The sequence below is a fragment of the Bombus pascuorum genome, chromosome 17 (genome assembly GCF_905332965.1).
Source record: "Bombus pascuorum chromosome 17, iyBomPasc1.1, whole genome shotgun sequence".
NCBI classification, from domain to species: domain Eukaryota; kingdom Metazoa; phylum Arthropoda; class Insecta; order Hymenoptera; family Apidae; genus Bombus; species Bombus pascuorum.
Genome location: NC_083504.1, coordinates 2,553,577 through 2,575,847, shown reverse-complemented (window position 1 = coordinate 2,575,847; position 22,271 = coordinate 2,553,577). Strand labels below are relative to the sequence as shown.

The 22,271-nt window shown below is 42.3% G+C and overlaps 1 protein-coding gene across 2 annotated transcripts in view; it reads left to right on the top strand.

Moving 5' to 3' along the window:
• The window catches only part of LOC132915495 (homeotic protein antennapedia-like), a 176,298-nt gene that overhangs the window by 36,282 nt on the left and 117,745 nt on the right, over window positions 1-22,271 (top strand). Inside the window, exon 1 of one of the 2 annotated variants that reach the window (XM_060975351.1) lies at window positions 12,671-13,167. The exons of the other annotated variant lie outside the window; for it this stretch is intronic. The gene's annotated coding sequence lies outside the window, so the exon portion shown is untranslated. Of the gene's footprint in view, window positions 1-12,670; window positions 13,168-22,271 lie in introns of those variants that run through there. 2 annotated transcript variants of the gene reach the window in all.

Below are 22,271 nucleotides of genomic sequence, written 5' to 3'. Positions count from 1 at the left end.
TAATTCAATAAAATAATACAAAACAGAAATTGTTCGTCTGTTATCGCCTTATGAAACGAAAGAAACTTAGGACGACCTAATGTATATGAGTAAGTGAATAGCCAGTTTCAAATGCACTTGTATTATTCCAGTTACATGTAGCAGTATAATTATCTTGCAACATGTGCTTACAATGAATATTCCTAATGAGTGAAACTGTTGCAACACTTTAACGAATATATGTGTGACGTACAAAAGAAACATGTAGCACGTACAATATACACATCAGAGATTTTTATGATAAATATTGAAGTACTTTCGTCGTTAAAAAAAAAGTATCTTTCCTTCGCAAACGTGTTTCTACAACGTGCACCTTCGTACAAACGTGAAATCACAAATGGCAGACGCACAATGTTTTTCCTTTTAAGTAATCTTTTTAGTAATAGAAATAGAACGAAGTGCATCATACCTGATTCAATAAAATAATACAAAACAGAAATTGTTCGTCTGTTATCGCCTTATGTAACGAAAGAAACTTTTCGGACGACCTAATGTATATGAGTAAGTGAATAACCAGTTTCAAATGAGCTTGTATTATTCCAGTTACATGTAGCAGTATAATTATCTTGCAACATGTGCTTACAATGAATATTCCTAATGAGTGAAACTGTTGCAACACTTTACGAATACACGTGTGATGTACGTGTGAGGTACGAAAGAAACATGTAGCACGTGCAATATACACATCAGAGATTTTTATGATAAATATTGAAGTACTTTCGTCGTTGCCTGTATTAGGTTGTCCGAGAAGTTTCTTTCGTTTTATAAGGAAATAATAGACGAACAGTGTCTTTTCTTTTATATTAATTTATTAAATTATGCAGGGACGTAATAATAGAAATAGAACAAAATAATATAATATAAAAGAGAAATTGTTGCTCGACTATTATACTCTAAGTAAGGAATACTTTGATTCCGCATACTTTATTTCTAACTACACTAAGAAATTAACTATTTTGCTATAAAATAACGATAAAAGCGTTTCCTTATTTATTTACTTTCCTATCAGTTTCTTTCGTTTTATGAGAAAATAATAGACGCACAATGTCTTTTCTTTTATATTAATTTATCGAATTATGCAGGAACGTAATAACAGAAATAGAACGAGATTCAATAAAATAATATAAAAGAGAAATTGTTCGTCTGTTATCACCTTATGAAACGAAAGGAACTTTGCCGACAACCTAATACATTTACCAGTATATCAGGTGAGATCTTGCCGTACAGAAACTCAACGAGACGTTCCTCGAATAACGCAAACAGCGAGTCTATAAACATCGCAAGATCTCTGGTCCTGAATGTATCGAGTGTGTCCCTGAAGCTTCGGAGGCTCCCTGAACGTGCGAATATTGCTAGAGAAGATTTAACGAGCGACGAGAGAGTCGGAGAACGGGCGTATCTATATCTATAGATAGCGTGTACGTATATACCGTAGCGAGCGAATGAACGAACGGACGGGTGAAAATGATGGGCCGAATGAAACTGGTGTAAAACAGCGGGTAAATTTTAGCGTGAAGAAACAAAGCGTTTGTTGCTGTTGGACGAGAAGAGAATGAAGAGCGCGCGCGCCATTTTCGGCAGGGAGGGGGTGGCTTGGGGCCGCTAGCCAGCGGAGAGAGGTGAATCGGCGGAGCGATTTGTCCCGTCTGTTAATTAGTGAAAAAACGGAGTATGAATCTCGAGCGATCGTATATTACCGCGGCCGTAATGGATGGGATTACAGCTGCTGTGTTAAATTAAACCGACCGGCGGCCGCGGCTACGCTACAGTACGTTATGTAGATATAGCTACACGCTAACCCGTAGCGCAGGGGGTTTCCCTTCCTCTGTCTATGTATTATCCATGTACAGCAAGTACCGTTACCTATAGTATTTTCCCTCGACTAGCCCGTCTCTGCCCCGAACCATCTCTTTCGCCCACCCCCTTATCCGGAGGTTCGCGTCCGACACAGAGGTGTTCTTCTCTCGACGTGTAGAATTCGAGGAAACCCGGCTACGTTACGCGTAATTATTTCCGCCGACATATTGGCGGTCCTTGCCTCGCTCGTTCGACTTGCAAGTAACTTTACGACACGTATACACATCCCACTTGGTTTGCGGATTTCCATGGAATTGTGCGGGCACGACGAACCGTGTTCACGTAATATCTGTTAACGCGGTTCCACGTGGATTAACGCACCACCCATGTACGTAGATATGTTCGAGTTTCGTGATTTTAGCCTTGCGAACCCTCTTTGCCATAGGAATGGAGCTAGCGGAACGAATCGTGTCCATTGCTTCTTCGCGAACACGATGCCTCGAAAACGGTTGAAAAATATTCAGCGTGCATAACGAGAATCCACTCCCCACGCGATGCGGCACCAGGCTCGGTTGTTTTTGTTGCCTGCAGGAGGCTGCAGGAACCGGGTCTATCTGGTGCAACTGCGTCCAGCGACGTATCAGTCGTTAGTCAGCTCGCGGGTTGAAGGATGGAAAATGGCGATAAAGCAGAACGGCGAGAGTTGGCATGGCACTCTTCCGCGCAATTATTACGCAATAAGAGGGTGAAGCACGTGTTGCCGGTCCCTACTGTTTTGACCGGTTGGTGATTTACACGTCGCTTACCCAGATATATCCAGGCAATTAATTAACTTATCAATGGCTCGCGACCCCTGTTGCGCGGAAGAGTTTAAACGGAGATGCGAAACCGTGGATTTCGATGGTTTCTACCCCATTAGGTTCGCCAGCTGTTGAATGCTCGCTACTCGAATCCTTTCGTGGATTCTATCGTTTACTCTGTTCTTTCCATTCCACCTTGTTTCAAAGGTTCCCAGCGCATTGATTATTCTGAAGCGCCATAGTACGCGACAAGTATGAACATTTACGAGTCTCCGGGGGATGCAGAGAAAGCCGTTGGCTCCGTGACTTCGATGCCGGAATCCTTTGGCAGCGAATAACGGATCGACTGGTTATCTCGATAACACAATTAGGTGGTCGCGGTAACTCGGACCGGTTGGACAAATCTCTTTTATCTGCACGGAGAGGGGAAGATAGCGGAATTTTCTTGGTTCTGCACGGTACACGCTGCGCGTAGTAAGGAAGGGAACATTTACGTGGGCGCGCGCGCGCGCGCACGTCCGAGAAGAGGAGGGTGTTGGAGAGAGGAGGGAACCTGGGAAAAGAAGAGAGAGCCCACGGAGGCAAGGAGAGATAGATTACTCCGCCATTCTTGCAATTTCCCTGTCGTATCGAGGCTCGTAAATTCCCGGTGAAATATGCGAAGGGGCGCCTGGTGCGGGCAGCACGCTGCTGCTCTGCTCTGCTCCGCTCCGTTCTCCTCTATCTCTCTTCCTCTCTCCCTTTTTCGCTCTCCACTCACCCGCACATTCGTCCGCCCTTCTCACGCTGCCGCCCTTTACTCCCATGATAGGGGTTGCAAGGGGTATGTCTAGCGGGGCATAGTCCTCGGCCTCGACGTATCACCGTCCGGGGTGCGAAATATCCGGAATTAGCGTTATCTTGCGGATCGCCTTGGTGAATCCTGGATTTTCAACCGGCCACGTTTATCGGCCGCCATCGCGCTGCCCATCCCTCCGAGAAAAACGGCCGTTGCACATTTCGCAGTCGGCATTCACCAGTGTTAGAATACCTTCGAATACCTACTCTTCCTCGTACCATGATTCAGAAGACAGCCATAGGGAAGCAGACGTTGATCCATGGTCTTTAGTTTTATCATTAGCTGGCGACTGTTTCCAATGAACGAGCATTGTATTTTCATGTTTTACGCTGATACGTTGCCGTGCTCCCAATGGGAAACAGCTAAATCATTGGGATTGGCGGGATAGCGGATGTTGATACTGCAGGCCCAGTGTTATTGCTTATCCGAGGAGCGGCCTTTTTTGCGCGATAGCGGTTGCCTCGCCATAGGGCCAGGATCTAAATCGGAGGGTTGCCGGGACGAGTGGCTTTCAGATACAAGGGGGAGGTGTTTGTCAAGACGATAGTAGAGGGGAAAGTGTGCGGTGGCAGATAAGGGCGAAAGAAGTAGCGAACAGTTGTGGGAGTGGAAATGCTCCAACCACTTTTTCGTTGCTGGAGAAGCGACAGAGGGAAGAGGAGCGGAGCTTATATCACCGCAGCCGCGACTGCAATTCGGCCCCTATATTTAATTTCGCTGCTTCGGGGATCGTGGATGGTGTAGGTGGTAGAAGCGGTAGGGCGAGTAAGAATCGTCGTTTAATCTAACCGTGATCCTATCTTCTTGGAATTTATCATTCGATAAATTGCCTGTGTGTCCCCTGCTACGTCGAACAATCCTCGCAAGATCTTGTTCCGCCGATACCTCGAGGACGTCTGCGTGATACACTGTTCCTATGATATTACGATTGTGACTGAAAAACCACAAGAATCTCGGCACAGAGTCGAGAAATACAGCGTAAAAGCAGCGATATTTAGGTGGTAATGGTTCCTAGAGACGGAGTCCACGTGGCAATTGGTGGTTTATGAATCGTAGTGCACCTCGTCCGGCTTCCTCCGCTACGTTTTGGCCGGGTCCAGCGCGGCCCACGACTATTTCCGCGTGATTCTCACACCCTGCTTTGCTCTTAACTTAATGTTGTTTCCCTCAGTCCATTAAAAGCTACGCCACTCGGCTCGTTTCACTTCCCACACTGCGGTTGCGGCCTTGCGGTCGCACTTGCTTCGCCTGCCTTCTCCCTCTTTCGCGAGAGCGCACGAGAAGTCGTGTTCCATTACCCTCTATGTCAACCTGTTCTTCTTACCTGTTTCCCCTTCTTGCGATTCCAACGAAAGTGTGCTCAACTTTTTGCCCCGGCGCGCGCGACCGCTTCTTACCACCAACTTACTAAGAATAATAGTGTCGTATCACGGCAGAGCTTCCTGGTCGCGCCGCTCAAATTTAATTAACACGGTGTAATTGAAAAAACCATTCGTCAGCCCAACAGCGTCTCATCGTTCATTCCCTTCATTCCTAACATTATTAACCTTCGTTGTAATCGTTCTAACAAATTTATTCATTGCTCTAACCTTATTCATTTTTGGAATCTAATTTTCTTTACTATTCTTATATACGATACTGTAATACGGGTTTGCGCAACATGGTGTTCTTCAGGAACATGTTATTACGTGAGAACTGTCCTTCCCTTCGTGTCGATGTTCCATAAGTATTCGTTGTATTTGTGCTCTCTTTGGCGCGGAGCATCTTCTCCGACTTCTCAACTCTCTGTTAATTCGTCTTCCTCCCTTAAGCATCCCTTCGTCTTTTCTCACAGCCATGAACGAACAGTCGGACGACCATGGTCAGTATTTTTTATTTTTTTTTTTTAAATAGTTTATTTAGCCAATATTTGATTTTTTGTACATTTTTGAGATTCACAATAAACAATGAAATGAGTATAGTGTGTTTAGGCAAAAGTACCGATACGCGTCGGTACGACGTAGCCATGGTCTAATATGTGTCGTGGATTTTCGGTTTTTGCGTTTATTTTTTTGTTTTTTTGGGTTTAAGTCGCATTGGTGCGTGATTTTTGTGTATTCTTGTGTGTGTTGTATTTTGTCCTGAAACTTGGCCGCAAAACAGGACTCCTCGGTGTATTACTTTTACGCGTTGTGGGATTTTGGGGGGGGGATGAGAGGGAAGGGGAGGGGGGTGTTAAATTATATTATTTACAATGATTATAGTATTTACATATTTACAGTACTTACATCTAGGTTATACGGTGGTAGGAATGGTTTTTTTTTTTTTTTTTGTCGAATTGGTAGTTTTCACTTATATTTTCTTATGGGTTTGGAATCCACCAATATTTTTTTGTGTTTCTTCTGTGTTTGTCTTTAGTGTCTTTTTGGGGGAGGGCCATGTTGTACCTCCACCTGGTGTCTGCAGTCAGTCCGTTTAGGTTTTCCTCGTAGAGTATTGTTTTTATCCCTATTTTTCTTTTTATGTGGAAAATTATCGGGATATTGTGACCATGGTCAGTATTCGAAGGAGCGAATGATGGGCCTGTCGGCACTTAGGCTTCTTAGGATATTAGGCCACTTGTCCACGATACTGCGATATCCGTGTCCTATTAAAGATACCAATGGGTCAGAATTGTCTGTTTCCCAAGGTCGCGGCTATATTGTGATATGAGAATCAGCAACGTCGGTTTATCGAGTGTTCGTTAACGGGCGTCATATTTTAAACGAACCGCTGAGGAAGACGCGAGGCTGACGGTTGTAGTGGCTGGGGGATCCGTCATTTCGTAGCTGCAAGTCTTTCCACCGCGTCCATCTCGTTATCATCGGTCAATAGATCACCGGTTGTATCGCGACGCGTACGTTTCAATCACTCAACACGTTTCGCGATTTTCGCAACCTGTCGGCGAGGTACGTTCGGGCAATCTGAATTCTCGCAGAGATCCAGTTTAGAAGCGATGACAGTTATGGATCTCGGCATCGTAACGCCATGCCAACCGGTGATGTCGTTTGTCATCCCTCTGCCACCGTATCCATCCCTCCCTGCCTGCCTGCCGCGCTTCTCTCAGCCTGTCAAGCGATAGAGGGGTGTCGGTCGTAACAGCGCGCCAGGATACAACCGAGCAGCCCCAGAACGCGCGTTAACGTTCTACACGTGCTCGCCTAATCCTGAATACGGAGTTTACTGTTACGTAATGCACCGCCACCGTGTTACCGCGCACCAGGTACGATATCAACCCCCTTCTGTTTGGCTCTTCCCATCTTCGTCCCTCGCCACCTGTCTACGATCGTCCTGCAGCCTCTCTTCTCTACACCATGCCATGTGTACACAGAGTCGACCCAGTCTGACAGAACTCGCAATACGGAGTAGTTAATATACTGGTTTCTCGTCGTTAGTCGAGACAACATTACATCTCGGCAACCGAGACCGTGGTTGTCGCGGTGTAATTCTAGCTGGCCCAATCAACCATCGAGGCAAAGCTCGCCGCGAATTCAGATTGATGCATCCGACTAATTGCGCCGGCCAGTTACTTCGACAGCGATACCGCGGCTCGCGCTGCCTCCGTGTAATCGGACTTGTTCGCTACAAGATCTGATCTCTATGGTACTTGAAAGGAAGATTCGCTTGAAGGAAGAAGCTTGTATTGGGTCGGCAACTAAGTGATTTTAGCTTTTTTCATTAGATGGTAATGACAATACAATACGTTTTCTATTTTTGTACTGAAATCATTACTCTTTAATTTCTGCCACGATTTTCGATTTGTTCTTGTAACTCGTTTTCGTAATTATTTTTTCCTATCGTTCTAAAAGCGGATAAAGAGGGAGAAATAATCGTACTATTGGGCTGGAAACTAAGTGATTGCGGATTTTGTCATTGTAACCTAATGACAAAAGCTGCAATCACTTAGTTGCCAACCCAATACAATACATTTTCCACTTTCGCACTGAAATCGACTCCGTTTAATTTCTACAACGATTTTCGATACACGCTGCAGCTTTCGGATCAACAAAATCTTCCATTTGCTCTTGCAACTTGTTTTCATAATTGTTTTTTTGTATTACTCTAAAAACGGATAATTATAACGAGAAGGATAAAGGGAGCGTTGGAAATATAATTGTGCTATTGGGCTAGCAACAATGTGATTGCAGCTTTTGTCATTAGATGGTAATGACAATACGATACATTTTCCACTTTCGTACGGAAATCGTCATCGTTTAATTTCTACCACGATTTTTTATACATTTGCTCTTGCAACTTGTTTTCATAATTGTTTTTTTCTATTACTCTAAAAGCAGATAATTGTAACGAGACAGATAAAGGGGGCGTTGGAAATATAATTGTGTTATTGGGCTAGCAACAATGTGATTGCAGCTTTTGTCATTAGATGGTAATGACAATACAATACATTTTCCACTTTCATACTGAAATCGTCATCGTTTAATTTCTACCACGATTTTCGATACATTTGCTCTTGCAACTTGTTTTCATAATTATTTTTTTCTATTACTCTAAAAACGGATAATTGTAACGAGACAGATAAAGGAGGCGTTGGAGAAATAATCGTATTATTGGGCTAGCAACAATGTGATTGCAGCTTTTGTCATTAGATGGTAATGGCGATACGATACATTTTCCATTTTCGTATTGAAATCGTCATCGTTTAATTTCTACCACGATTTTTTATACATTTGCTCTTGCAACTTGTTTTCATAATTGTTTTTTTCTATTACTCTAAAAACGGATAATTGTAACGAGACAGATAAAGGGGGCGTTGGAAATACAATTGTGCTATTGGGCTAGCAACAATGTGATTGCAGCTTTTGTCATTAGATGGTAATGGCGATACGATACATTTTCCATTTTCGTATTGAAATCGTCATCGTTTAATTTCTACCACGATTTTTTATACATTTGCTCTTGCAACTTGTTTTCATAATTGTTTTTTTCTATTACTCTAAAAACGGATAATTGTAACGAGACAGATAAAGGGGGCGTTGGAAATACAATTGTGCTATTGGGCTAGCAACAATGTGATTGCAGCTTTTGTCATTAGATGGTAATGGCGATACAATACATTTTTGACTTTCGCACTGAAATCGCCCACGATTTTCGATACATGCTGTAGTTTTAAAATCGTCAACTTCTTCCATTTGCTCTTGCAACTTGTTTTCATAATTGTTGTTTTCTATTACTCTAAAAACGAATAATTGTAACGAGACAAATAAAGGGAGAGAAATAATCGAACATCAATACATTTTCGACTTTCGCACGAGAAATCGCCCACGATTTTCGATACAAATCGACAAAATCTTCCATTTGCTCTTGCAACTTGTTTTCATAATTGTTTTTTCCTATCGTTCTAAAAATGGATAATTGTAACGAGCCAGATAAAGAGGGAAAGACAATTGAACTATTGTTCTGGGATTTACCACCTAATGACAAAATCCGCAATCACATAGTTGTCAATCCAATAATTGATATTTTTTGAACAATTCGCAGCATCGCTGTTTTTCTACTTTATACTGATTCTCTTGGATTCTTGTCAGAAACGATAATTGACATTCTCTAGGAGCGCGTACTTGGAATTTTTCAAACATGTTTCAACGTACATCTATTTCTTCCTCGTTCTAATTTTCTAGAATTCCTGTTGCAAGTGGATATAACTAAATATTCCTCGTTTTAGATTTTATTCCGTTCTAATCGCGCGCAAACGAAATCAAAGGACATCCTTGCAATTAACGACGCCAGATATCCCAAGGAAGGATGAAAAAATTAGTCGCAATAAAATTACCTAGCAGAGTAATCTGGAACCTGATGCCTGCAGCTTTTTTAAGAAAGCGAAACGGTCGTGAGAAGCGTGAAGAGAACCGGACTCAACATCTTCATCCCGTTCGCTTCTATCGCATTTGATGACCGGTTGCTCGTAACGGGCTTCTATCGATCCGATAATACCAATTCGAAAATTACGGGATTTAGGGAGCGATTTAACTGTGGGAAGCATATTCAGCATCGTGGATTTTGCATCTCTCGACACGCGAGCAATCGAAAAGAGATTCGTTCTCCATCTGAAGCCGGACACGAAAAGAGCAGCCGCCTCGACCGTTAAAAGATAACCGGTCGAAAGTTTAATTCGGCTGCCTTTGATATCGACGAGTTAATTAAATTTTTTTTCCCCAACTTAATCAACCTATGACGATGAGAATAAAAAATGGCAATTCCGTTGCGAGTCAGCGCGTGCTAAATCGCAATTATGCAACCGCTACATGACCACAACGTTTTACATAAAATTCTAACAGAACTGGGAAACGATGCTGCTCACGACGAAACTTGGGTTGACAGTGAGTGACGAATGGCGCGTTCACCGCGCTGTCTATGATTGCTTAATTCGCATGCCGATGCTCGAAACCGGCTAGGGCTAGTCACTTGGTTCTTATCGCGATCTTACTTAGTTGAATAATAATTAACCTCGCCGGCTCCGAGTTTCCTTCTTATCGTTCGAACTGTCTCGACGTCGACTGCGCTTTGTCCACGATAAGCGTATCCGTGTTGGAAATCAAGCACTGGTCGAGTGCTATCGACAAAACGCAAACACCATCGAACATAAATCATCATTTTCAAATTTCTATTCGACTAAACTGAAATTCGTTGGAAAGAAAAGATCGTCGAGTGGCTTCTTCTCTGTTTACCCTTGAAATTTTCCATCCACTGAATTTCCATTATATACATATAATAACGTTTAAATTATTGCGAGAAATCGAAGCCCCCAAACAATTAGAAGTTAACCCTTTGTGAATATCGTGGTAGCGCATATGCCAGCGTCGGAATAGAGGCGTCGGGACGTTAGAAAATGGACCGTTGGCATATAAATGCTATTAATTTAAGCAAAGGAATCCATCGGCCCGTGAAAAGACTGTGCGTGCGGACGAATAGGAAAAAAAGGAAAATTACGTTGTGCTCGCATGCTTACGAGGTTTCGTAGGGTTGCACCCTGGGGGCTATTGTCGTCGGATTCCATAGTGGCAGGCAGCAACCATAATCTATTTAGAGGAGGGTTGCGAGGCGTACCGTTCTAGACCCAAACTCCGCCCTAATACTTTGGGAAATAGTGAAAAGTACTAGGTGCTCCGGCAAGACGATAAATTTCGGCTCATTAAATATTCTAATACGCGCTCACCCCTAGCGGCCATAGCCACGATATTGACTCGAAGAATTCACGTAATTCGGTAGCCAACGATGGAATTACAAATTGAAATTAAAGGCAGCGGAGGGTGCTTCCGCGTCAATTGCTTCCGCGTGCGAAAGTTATTGAAATTTTTGCCCGAGCTGATATTATGAAATGGCGTGAGCTTCGTGATTAAATTTCTGTTGAGTCTTTTTTATATGATAATATAAATGATAAAGATTCGCCTTCTCTCCGTTACAGATCTACCTCTTGTTTAATATCATACGAATGAAATTTATAAGAATGTTGAGAATTTTGGATCTTAATTGCCGAAATAATGGTATAGAAACATTAAATTTACATTTAGAATTTATATTACAATAGTTATATACCTATTTGACAAACGATTTCAAAGATATTCGTCGATACACGCTTGCACGCGTCTCAGATTCTTCCATACCAGACTGTTAACTGAACGCCGCGCACACACATACTTGCACACACTGATATTCACATACAAGTATCACTATTATGCAGCTAACCTAGTCTAGCACATAAAATTATACATATTTCAATAAAGAAATGTGTTATGCCACGGGGCTTAGTATTTCTAACCGTCGCTCGCGGTCCTACAGCGTCGCAGACAGATCGTCTTATCTGCCCGACGAAAAATATACAATGTATCGACGGGCGCATAGTTGTCACCAAGCAGCGAGTTCCAGAAACGTCGATTTCGGTCCGTTACTTCATGCACACAAAGAAGGTGGCATACGTGATCATAGGCGCGAACGGCGGCGTGACTCGAGCATAGTGGGGGGTCGTCTCCCGGAGAAGACAAAAAACTGATCTAAGGGCGATCAGTCTTATTTGAAGATTCAGACGGTAAGCATCGAGAGGTTCTAACGAATAAAATTACAGTCGCTTAGTCTAACGAATTCATCGAGAGATGTCGTAAAGTTGGATCGAATTTCCGTAACGCATTAACCTTATTCATCGCCAAATAATTTGTGACGCTTTTATTATTGTACAATTTATTGTTGAATATACAAGCTATATTAACCTGTTAATACAGTGTTAAATTCATCGAGCCACCTCTGTTATCTTAACCGAAACAGGGGAACGACTAATTCGCGGCGTCCATTATACGAATCATAGCGAGAATTGACGCGTTTTCCTCCGCGAGTGGCCGTGACAAAAAGTACGTTGTGAAAATTAAAAATAAAATTGATTTTTGTTAGACACTTAATTATCAGATGCTTAACAGAACTCTTCCATCCACCGATCCTCCTATTTGAACATCTGATAAAAATGAAAAAAAATGTTTTCTTGGAAAAGGAACAGTTTTAATGAGCCGTTCGTGGGGCCCGAATCCGGCGTTCTAGACGAGGGCAAACGGTTCTAGGTAAGCGGCGAGTGAGGGGAAAAAAGGCAACTCGATGCGTCGGATAACGTAATGCAGGAATGTCGCGCTTCTGGTTTTTTTTCGTCGCCGCTAAGTAAGAATGAAAGCGCACGGCCAACGTGTAACTATGCGAGGGAAATATGGGCGAAGGATTCGCGTTCCCGTAATTACGAACCTATTACTCGATGAAGGTTTTACACGTTCGTCTGTCAAAATAATTCTTTCGATCTGAAATAATCTCTCGAGAAGAATTTTGAAAATAGTAAGCGGAATTCTACGAAACGTACATCTATTTAAAATAAATGTCGCTCACAGTGTTCTTGTCTTAAATCTAAACTTTCGTAGCTAAAGTTTACGTACTCTATACAGTAAAATATACCCGAGTACCTTTAGGGTCACGGAAACGTCGTGTACGGACAAAAATAAACATAAACGAAAATAGAAGAAAATAAAAGTTACGTAGATATCTGGTGGAAGAGTTGGCTCGTGGTGACACGTAAAACACACAAGCTTCGATCTCGGTTCCGGGACAATTTCGTAAGCCCCACCCCGACAACCCCTACCCTTCTATTCTAACCAGTCCCCCTTTTACCCCCGTCAGAAAATCCCATCATAGCAGTCGGGGTAGAGCGGGTCCATGGCACGTTGGGTCCACCATAGTAAATCAGGCAGTCGCAGGCGGTCCTTCTGATCCGGCCGAGCTGGGCTGCCGTAAGACGCGTCAACTTAGCCCGTCCTACTCGCGCCATCCACACGAAAGTAGTGAAATAACTCGTCTAAGTAACTCTATCTACCCCGTGGAATCGCTTATGGCTCATAAACGCCTCGTAACTTAGCCCGGTGGCACGCGCCCTTGAGAAATACTGCCGTGCACCACAGAGAGAAAAAGAGAGAGGAAGAGGGAGAGAGAGAGAGAAAGGGTAACGGTCGCAGTGTTATCTATTACCGAAACGCGCGCGCACACTTCGTTCGGCTGTAGAATATGCCATAGTTTATTTTTTACCGCGTGTGACGAGTGACCGACATATTCGCGAAATTTTCTTCCATGTAGTGATGCTGCATAGGACACGATCGCTGCGTTAATTCACACAATGGAACGCATCGCAAACAGGTAATCGATGTAGATTTGGAATTTAATAATTCATTGGCTTTGTCTTCTTTGTTGCTTATTCGAAAGAAGGAAGTTGTGCGAAGTAAAGATCTTCATGGCGTTTTAATGATCGCATTATTAAAAGTAAATATAGATTTATGATCTTTTGATTTATTATGGTTGTTTTCTGTGATGTCGAGTATTTGATTTTGGAATATACAAGCACAGTAGAAATTACGGAAATTTTCTTTCCTACTTTCTATCTTTACATAGATATTCTTTAATAATGCATTAATAATAATTTATTTTTCTGCGACGAAATTACCAAAAATTCATGCACCTCGACTAAATATTATTTTTCAACTGGTTTATGTAATCTTTACTCTCGTCGATAAATTACGCGGTCCACCAAATGTAAATGGGGTTTTTCGACACGCAGGGCACGCATCCCCCCGCTTTAATTCGCCGCGCAAATTCGCGAAAGTTCATTTACGACAGATCCGTTAAAAACACGGGATAATAGCCCGGTCGAAATGAATCATCGACGGTCGCCGAACGAACGGCTATAGAAATTAATTAAAATTAATGAAGCGTAAACGGAAGTAACGATAACATGACGGATCGACGCATTTACAAGCAACCTACCCTTCCCACTCCGCGATTCTCATAGTGTTAACGACACGGGAATTTTGCGATCGTTTAATTTACCTTCATTGACAAAACATCAGCTAACCTCTCTCGAGCGACGCCCAATGAATAAGGTTCTTCGTCCGTGTAATTTCAAAGTTAGAATTTTGTTACGTTTGAAACAACTTGCATAGTAAAATATCGAATATTAAAGTTAATACAGAAATATTTCACATGAATTATTGTACGCGTTGATTTATTAAACGGACGAATGATAAAATCGTAATAGTTAGTGTATATTAAAATTATTTTAAATACCTGTACGGAAATAGTATATGTCGGTCGTAATCGTCGCTCGTTCGTTGCGTTCCACTCCACGCTCGCTAGTCGACTATATAAACTCGTTACAATCGTCGTAGAGAGCACGTTCGTCTATTCGTATCGATCGGTGGCATAACAAAAACTGTAAACGTATCACCGGCGTTCGATTACAAGTAACTGCGACGATATCTTATTTGGAGTTTGTTTACCTTTAAGCCTAGCGAAACAAAGCAACATTGACATAACACTGTGCGTCTTTTTCTATTGGACTCTTCCGTCGATTCCTGTGCCGTTATATATTCCTATGTAGAATTTAATTTATAATATATTATATATTGTATTATCTGTAAATAATACTTATACGATATTGCTGCTTTCGTTTTAACCAACGAAAGGACTGTTAATATTCTGAATGAAAACTTACGAATATTACGTTTCTTTAGCGTTCTTCCTACATTTAACCCTTTGCACTCCTATGTTGAGTGTGATTCGACGTCAATTTTTATCTCGGGTCGAGTCCCACCTTTTTTCGTGAAACGTGCGAAAGAAAATCTATATCAAGATATATCATACACTTAAAAATTACAAAACACAATAATAGTGTGAATAAAATTCATATTTAAGTGAATTTCAATTGTCTCATTTTGTAGTTAAAGTAAATTTCAAATAAAACACTTAACGAAACATTAAACGAAATAAAATTTGGAGTGCAAAGGGTTAAAACTTCTGGCCAAAGGAAGATACAATTTGAAAATGTCGCAAAGAACACAGGATGAAATAATTCATAAAATGTTACTATATTTTATATAGTATATAATATAGTAATATAGTAATATAGTATTATATATATACTATTATAATATATAATATAGTATAGTATACTATAGTATTATAATATATAATATAGTATTATATATATATAGTATTTAATATATAGTAACATACTATATTTTATATAGTAACAATTAATGTAAAATTTAAGGGGTAGGTTACTTGTAATTTAATATAACATTTAATATAAGAAATATACATAAAAATGTTTCTCCTCTTGCCAGATATCTTTCAAGCCACATTAAGATTCAAACTAATATATAAAATTATTATTAAAAAGATTATTAGATAATCTATATTATTCTATATTATTATATATATCTATATGTATATAATATCTATATTAATCTATTATCTATATATATATAATATCTATATTAATCTATGTATCTATATATATATATAATATCTATATTAATCTATATATCTATATATATATAATATCTATATCAATCTATATTATTAGATACAAAGATAGTTATTATTAAAAAGACATTTGACGTATAAAATTTCTATCCTGTGTAATTCTATCCTCGGAATACTGTAACCGTTGCGTCTACGATAGCATGAACTTCTAATCTTTGGAAACGCATATCCAACAGAAGCAGAAAAACAGTGATGCACAGTACACAAATTTTCGGGTAGTTCGAAAGTTTCATCACACCGACGGTGGTGGTGCACGCGTACTATATACACGGAGGTACGAACAGTCGCGTTTCCGCGTATATAAACGCGATACGTGTCCTGCGTTTACACCGTTGATGTATGTTCTCGGCAGCGATCGATCTCTCTCACACGAACTGCTAATTGTGCGGCATCATAACTCTCTGCGTGTGCTTCATCCCTTTCTACCTATTCCTATCTCTCTTTCTGTCTCTCCTCTCCCACCTCCTACCCCCATGATACGTACACATACAAATGCACCAACATACCATCATTTCCCCACTCTTCTGCACTTTATACAACCGCGTTAGAAACCCGTGTATTATTTCTACACGTACGTAGGTGTGCGAGCGTGCACGCTCGAACGCGAGTAAGAGTTGCACTGGTTACATGGTGTAACGCCGCTATTATAGTTGCTGTGTAGTGAACGGCCGAAGAGAGATGGCACGACGACGGGGTGAACACCGCGGGAGTACATTACTGTAACGTTGTTTACGGGGTGGCTCGACAGTCTTTCGGCCCATTGCCGATTACCGACTATCCCATTTCGCTTTATCATCCGCGCTCGACGAGGTCTCCACTTAATTGCTCGGCAATTTTTTCAACATCGAGCGCGATTACCTTGCCGCAGAGAAACGGACGAAACGTAACGAAGAAATCGTTTGTAACCTGTTTCAAATCGGACACCATTTAACCATACCGAATTTTGTACAAAACTTTTGTATAAACTTCCGTGAAAGCAGTGATTGCGGATTAAATTACTTTCCACAGCTTCGTCTACTTCCTCTTGTAATTACCAATGGCACGAGGAACTATTCTCGATTTCCGTTTGCCAATCGTTTTACCTGGATCGTTGAATTACGTATCGTGCTTGTTCCTTAGGCGACCCGAAATTACGCCGTTCGAAGCTCAATTCTCCGTATCAATTTGTTCCTACTTTACCATTCCATGTCTCCTTTCCTCTTTTATTCTCTATCTAGCTTCGACTTCATGTTGAACTCCATTACCCTCGTTTTCCCAGAAGAAAGTTTCCATGAGTCGGCGCCTATGAGCGCTGGCAGATAGAAGAAAGAGGGTTGGCTGACAGTAAGAAACGGGAGGAAGAGGCGCGGGCGAATAATAAAAATCGCCCTCATAATTCAAGCGAAGGATCCTGGCGCGGGATAAGAAAGTATCGGAGGGACGAAGAGGGTGAAATCGCCTCGAGCTTCTTATCTCACCGCGAGGGTGACATTAGCGTTAGCGCGGTAATTCTCTGTCTTGGTTGGCGTGTGCAGTGTGTAGCTCTGGTAAAGAAGTCACGCTGCCATCTATGGTGGACTTCATCGACGTTACAAGGGTATTATAATTCGCGTAATTCGTTAAATGAAGGGCTATCCGGGATTTAATGATCGAGAGACGAGTTGCCTAACGACGCGTTGCAACGGACAAAAATTACAGAACACCCCGGAGCGTCTGTATAGAATCTCGTTCATTCGCGTCTTCATCGACCGATCGCTCGTGTTAATGTTCTCGCAAATTGAGCGCGCGATGCTCGATTAGACACGAGCTCGCAAAGAGGCGGCAATTACAGGGTAGATAATCTGCAATTACGACTAAATACAGCCATACTAGAGGATGTCGACGATTCGTGTTTTATCGTATAAAAATTTCAGCAAACCCCTCCCGGTTGGCTGCCGTGATACACGTTGCGCATCGTGTGTCCACGCCGTTTACGTCTTGTTCTTGAAACGTTTACTATTGTATTCATAGCAGCGCCGCTTCTGAAATGAGTACAATGGGTAGCAATTGCACAATCGTCGTTTATCGATGCACGATCATCTGGAGAACGATCGGGTAACACGCGAGAAACGACGAAACGCGTCGCTCCATACACGCGCTTGTAATTTGCTACTCTCCCGCCGTACTATACCTCGACTGTACCAGTTTTTTTATTTTTCCAACGCTGACGTTCTTCCCGCAATTTTTTCTTCGAGTTACGTTGCATCTCGATCGTGGATATTGCAGCACGCGAAGAAATAGAATCAGACGACGAGACTAGCTATCTTCTAATCGGACACGAACGACACGCAGATCCAGATCTTTTTATCCGCGTGGTTCGGCGATTAAAGAAGCGATAATCGTCGAAGCAACATGGCGTCATTTACGTCATTGGCGTCGACTTCTCGCGCAGCAGATCGACGACAAAGAGTCGCGAGAGCAACGCGGCCGCGCGGTTCACTTGAAAGAGGCCAAATGACGTAACGACCGGCGAAGCAGTAAATTCTCCGATGTATTTGTCGCCGGTCGGGAAGAGAGCGCGTGTGTCTTCCCGTTGGGAAGAGTATCGATGGGCGACCAATGGGCACCCACGAAGTTCCTCCGTGTATCCTCGTGTAGCCCGACGGACCGCATTCTTCCCCGTGACTTTAGGCATTGTTCCTGCTAAAGTTCTCTTCTTCTTCTTCTTCTTCTTCTTCTTCTTCTCTCTCGGCGTTGTCTCTCTTCACCCTGTTCGTTGTATCCGTCGCGTCGGACTCTCTCGTTTTAAGACCCACCTCACCCCACGCTCGAGGCTTGCCTCGCCATCCGGCTGGCTAACCGAGCGGAGGACCGCTTATAACAAGCCGGACAGAGCGGAGTTTTTGCCCCGACGCCTCCCTTTTTTTCTCGATCTTTTTTTCTTTTTTGACTGCGCTAGCACAGCCGAAAAACGCCAACGCTTGATTTACGGCCGCTACGATGACCGACTGTTGTCCTCATTCGCTTATGAGTGCAGGGGCTGCTCGACCCGACCTTGGACCGACCAGGCCCACCACTACCTTATCCTTCCAAACGTTGCACGAAAATGTGCTCCGGAGATTTGATTATCTAGCATCGCGCGATAACTTTACCTGACCGATGCAGCAAAATAATTATCCCGCCGGATTGGACGAACCGAGTCTATCTTATCGTACGGCTGGCTGGTTTATTCCTCTGATTACCGATCACCGGGTCGATCAGCGTGATTTATTTAGTGCAGGTTGACGCCCCCGAGCGTCAATTGCTGCTCGCCCCTTTCAATTCCACGTACGAAGCGATGATCCTTCTATTTAACTCCTTTGTTTCCAATAAACTGCTTTGCGTCGGGTACTATCCAGACTAAATTTTCCTATTTTATTTAGTAACATAACGTTTTACAACGATTTTATAAGCAGGTTTTTTTTATATTTCATTCGATAGAATTATATATATTTGATTTAGCGATCGGTTAAGTAATATTTGACGATGCTGTTCCAATCGTGTCTCAATTGTCTCTATTTCGTACAGCAGTAGAAATATATCCAATTTAGCGACTAATTAAATAGAATTTGACAATGCTCTTTCAATCAAATTCCATTTTATTTATTTCGAGTGTCGCTAGAAACAAGGAATTTTGTACGGGCTTTTGGGCTTTCCATCTATCACGAATCGGCCGTAAAATCACGTAGGACTTGCTTCGTCAATGGAGAAGTACGATGACTTTGTAACGAGTTTTACGACTTCCAACACGGTTTGTTCGATTGGACATTCTTCTTTTTTTACAGGGTCTTCTTTTTCCAGGTTTTTTCAGCCGTATAAAAACGCCAAAGCGTAGATTTATGGCTTTACAGCGTGCTGCGGTTGTTCCTCCTGACTTTTCGTTGTCGTTTGACCTTCTATAGTTACCGAGACGATTTCGAAGCTGGACCTTTTTAGGCCTCGCTTATCTACCATTGCCATTGAGAGGGGCTATCCTCGTCCTTGTTCTAGCTACGATCGACGACAGTCCCTTTTTTACTGGTGCGAGTCTTTTGCCAGTTTTTACGTGTTTACCAAAGGACAATAATGTCGACTTCCTCCTCGGCATCTAAGCTTCTTAGGGACTACTTCTCTTTTATTCCACCAGCTAAAAACTGTCGATTTTCGTTCCACGATTCTTTTCTCCGAAGACTTTCGAAATTTTTCCGCATCGTTTAATTCGATCATTGGACGCGAAAGAAGGTATCATATTATCACATTGCTGTGGAAATTCGAGACTCGGTAATTCGAAACTTACAACTTGAAAATCGCAACAAGTTGAAATATAAACTTACTTCGTCCCGAATTATTTGCAACATTTTTTTTTTTTTTTTTTATTTTGGTTATTTTACAATTTGTCCTTATGGACATTTGGTAAAGTGTTATATCTTATTGGTGAAGAAAAAAGAAAAGAAAAAAAAGGGGTGGCTACCCCCAGCGGGGTGCCAGCTTCGTTTTTTTCTAAGTTACATCTTTTATGTTTTGCAACATATCTAGGTATTTTATTTTATCTGTATAATACAAATTGAGAAGGAAACCTAACCTTTACAAATTGCAGTTTGCTTCAATGAATAACAATTTGATTATCGCTGCTTCTAAAACTTGGAGGGGTTAGGGAACTAGATATATGTCAGGCTTCACTTCTTTTTAAATAATTAATCGAACTTGAAGAGTTGAATTTCCTTGAACCGCGACAATTTTAACTGTCTGCTTAAAATTCGAATTACCGAAGTTTCACCGCATTAGCAATTCGTTGTTATCAAGAACGACCATCGTTCGTGTTTCCTCGGTCACGGATCGGCACCGCGGCTCCTTTATTACATTTGCGATTTCCGCAGGCCTTTAAAAAGGTACAGCTAAGATCCTTCGAAGCGTAAGACGCTTATCGAACAGGGAAAGGTCACGAGAACGCGCGAAACGGCGTAAAATGGAGTACGTGAAAGTAAGAGTTCGCTTATCGAGCTACGAATAAAGATCGTAAAGTGTCCTTAAACGGCGTATTGCTAGCCACTTATCAGCGAACGAATCGTTAATGTCGCAATGACCTATGAACACATTATTTTTGCGTCTACGCATAGCCGAGCGGTTTGTACACGCGCGGCGCTCGTGTTCCAGAAGTTTCACCGTGGCGGCGGCGGCGGCGTTGCCCGCGTGCACACAACGCTCGCAATTAGTCGCAAAAGTTCGTGCTTCGCCTAATAATGGATTTCCTCACGAAGAACAAATTGGTGGAACGATATATCTTTCTGGCGCCCTGGCGAACGTGTGTATTCTTACACGCGAACCACCTCAGATATTTAATTTGCGTGCACACTGACACGCCCGTGAACGCGCGCGAGCGCGCCCTCCTTCCTCAGGACACGTACACATGCACAAAAGGACAGAATAACGTGGGATGCACCGATTTCCATGCGAAACAAGCAAAAAAAAAGCGACGACGAAGTTGCATTTAATTACCGCCGTCGACCACGTTGCATCAATACGACCGGATTCTGGGGAATTTTTTAATCCGCGACAAATTCGTGTGACGGGATCGACGGCCCGCGGACTGTGTACCTTCGTGTCGCGCGACTCAATCGGTATCGTTGCTCGAGATCGCCGATCGAGATCGAGACCGTCTCGTCGTATTCCTTTTTCGGTTTATTGATGTCTCTTTATTGGAACTGACCAACGCGCCTCTTTCTCTCCCTCCACGCTACGTGGAAAATTTTTTCTATCGTCTTTTTTTCTGTTTCTGGATTTTCATTTCATTTTGCGTTTAATTGAAGCACCGTTTCTATGACATCGATGGAGGTTTACTTAAAAAAGTATGTATAATAAGAGGTCATAACATTGGTATACATTTGTTTATGTTTATTTTGACTACGATATCGTTGACACGTGTTTTTGTAACTATTTTGAAATTTGTCTAACGAATGATGTTATTCGAGAACTAGTTAGAATATTTCCGCCGTAAACACGTTTCGGTAACCTAGCAATAAATCAAGCAATTTCGTTGAGAATATACGGACGTACCGCGTGAAATTTTTAACTCGCCGCGTTTTGGCTAACAAAACAAACGTACATTTATTTTACGGTTTGCCAAGCTTATCATAAACATATACCACGCGCGTCTTCGCTACGCTGCGTAGCAACGCTGGAATGAAATTACAATCGCGAAGATAGGTTCTTTAACGCGCTTGCCGTCGTTCTTTTATGCAGTGGTTGCCCGGGCTTGTCATAAATACGTCGATCAATTCGTTTCGAGCACTTGTTGCCGCGTTACTCTCGCGTTACTACTGGCCAATTTAAACGTTGACGACTAACGAACGTGCTGATTACCCATTATAAATAGGAATAAAGGTGCATACCACGTTGTGCAAAACGGCAATGAAGACACAGTGTAACGCGAAGCTTATATTATAAAAGACAGCAGTAAAGAAGACAGAGCGTAACGCGAGAATATCATCGGCAGTTTAATTAGCCAATTTATAGCAGATGAAAGTGGAAAGTGGAGAGTCCCAAGTCGAAGCGTGCATCAATGAAAGAGAAAAGGAAAGCGAGAGAAAATGCTCTGTCACACGGAGTTTCGATGAATTTTTCACAAACTACTTTCTTCGTTTAAAACGTCTTACAAATAGTCAAAGGCGTGAACGTTCACGCGGTAGTCGCGCCCAACCAGGAAAATCAGCCAAAAGAAAGCGGCACAAAGGGAGAAAGAAGATCGGAGATACGTACGTTAGAAAGGAGCGCGAAGAGCGTACACGCGCCCGCGGATTAAAGAGTTATTTGAGTCTCGGAGGCGGCCATAACTCTCCCGGGCTATTCCCGTCCCGCGCTCGCTCGCCCACCGGAATATTTTAACATCGGGGGTGGGTGGCTGGCTGGCTGGTCGCCTTTTACTCGTGTGCGTGCATCAGCTTGGT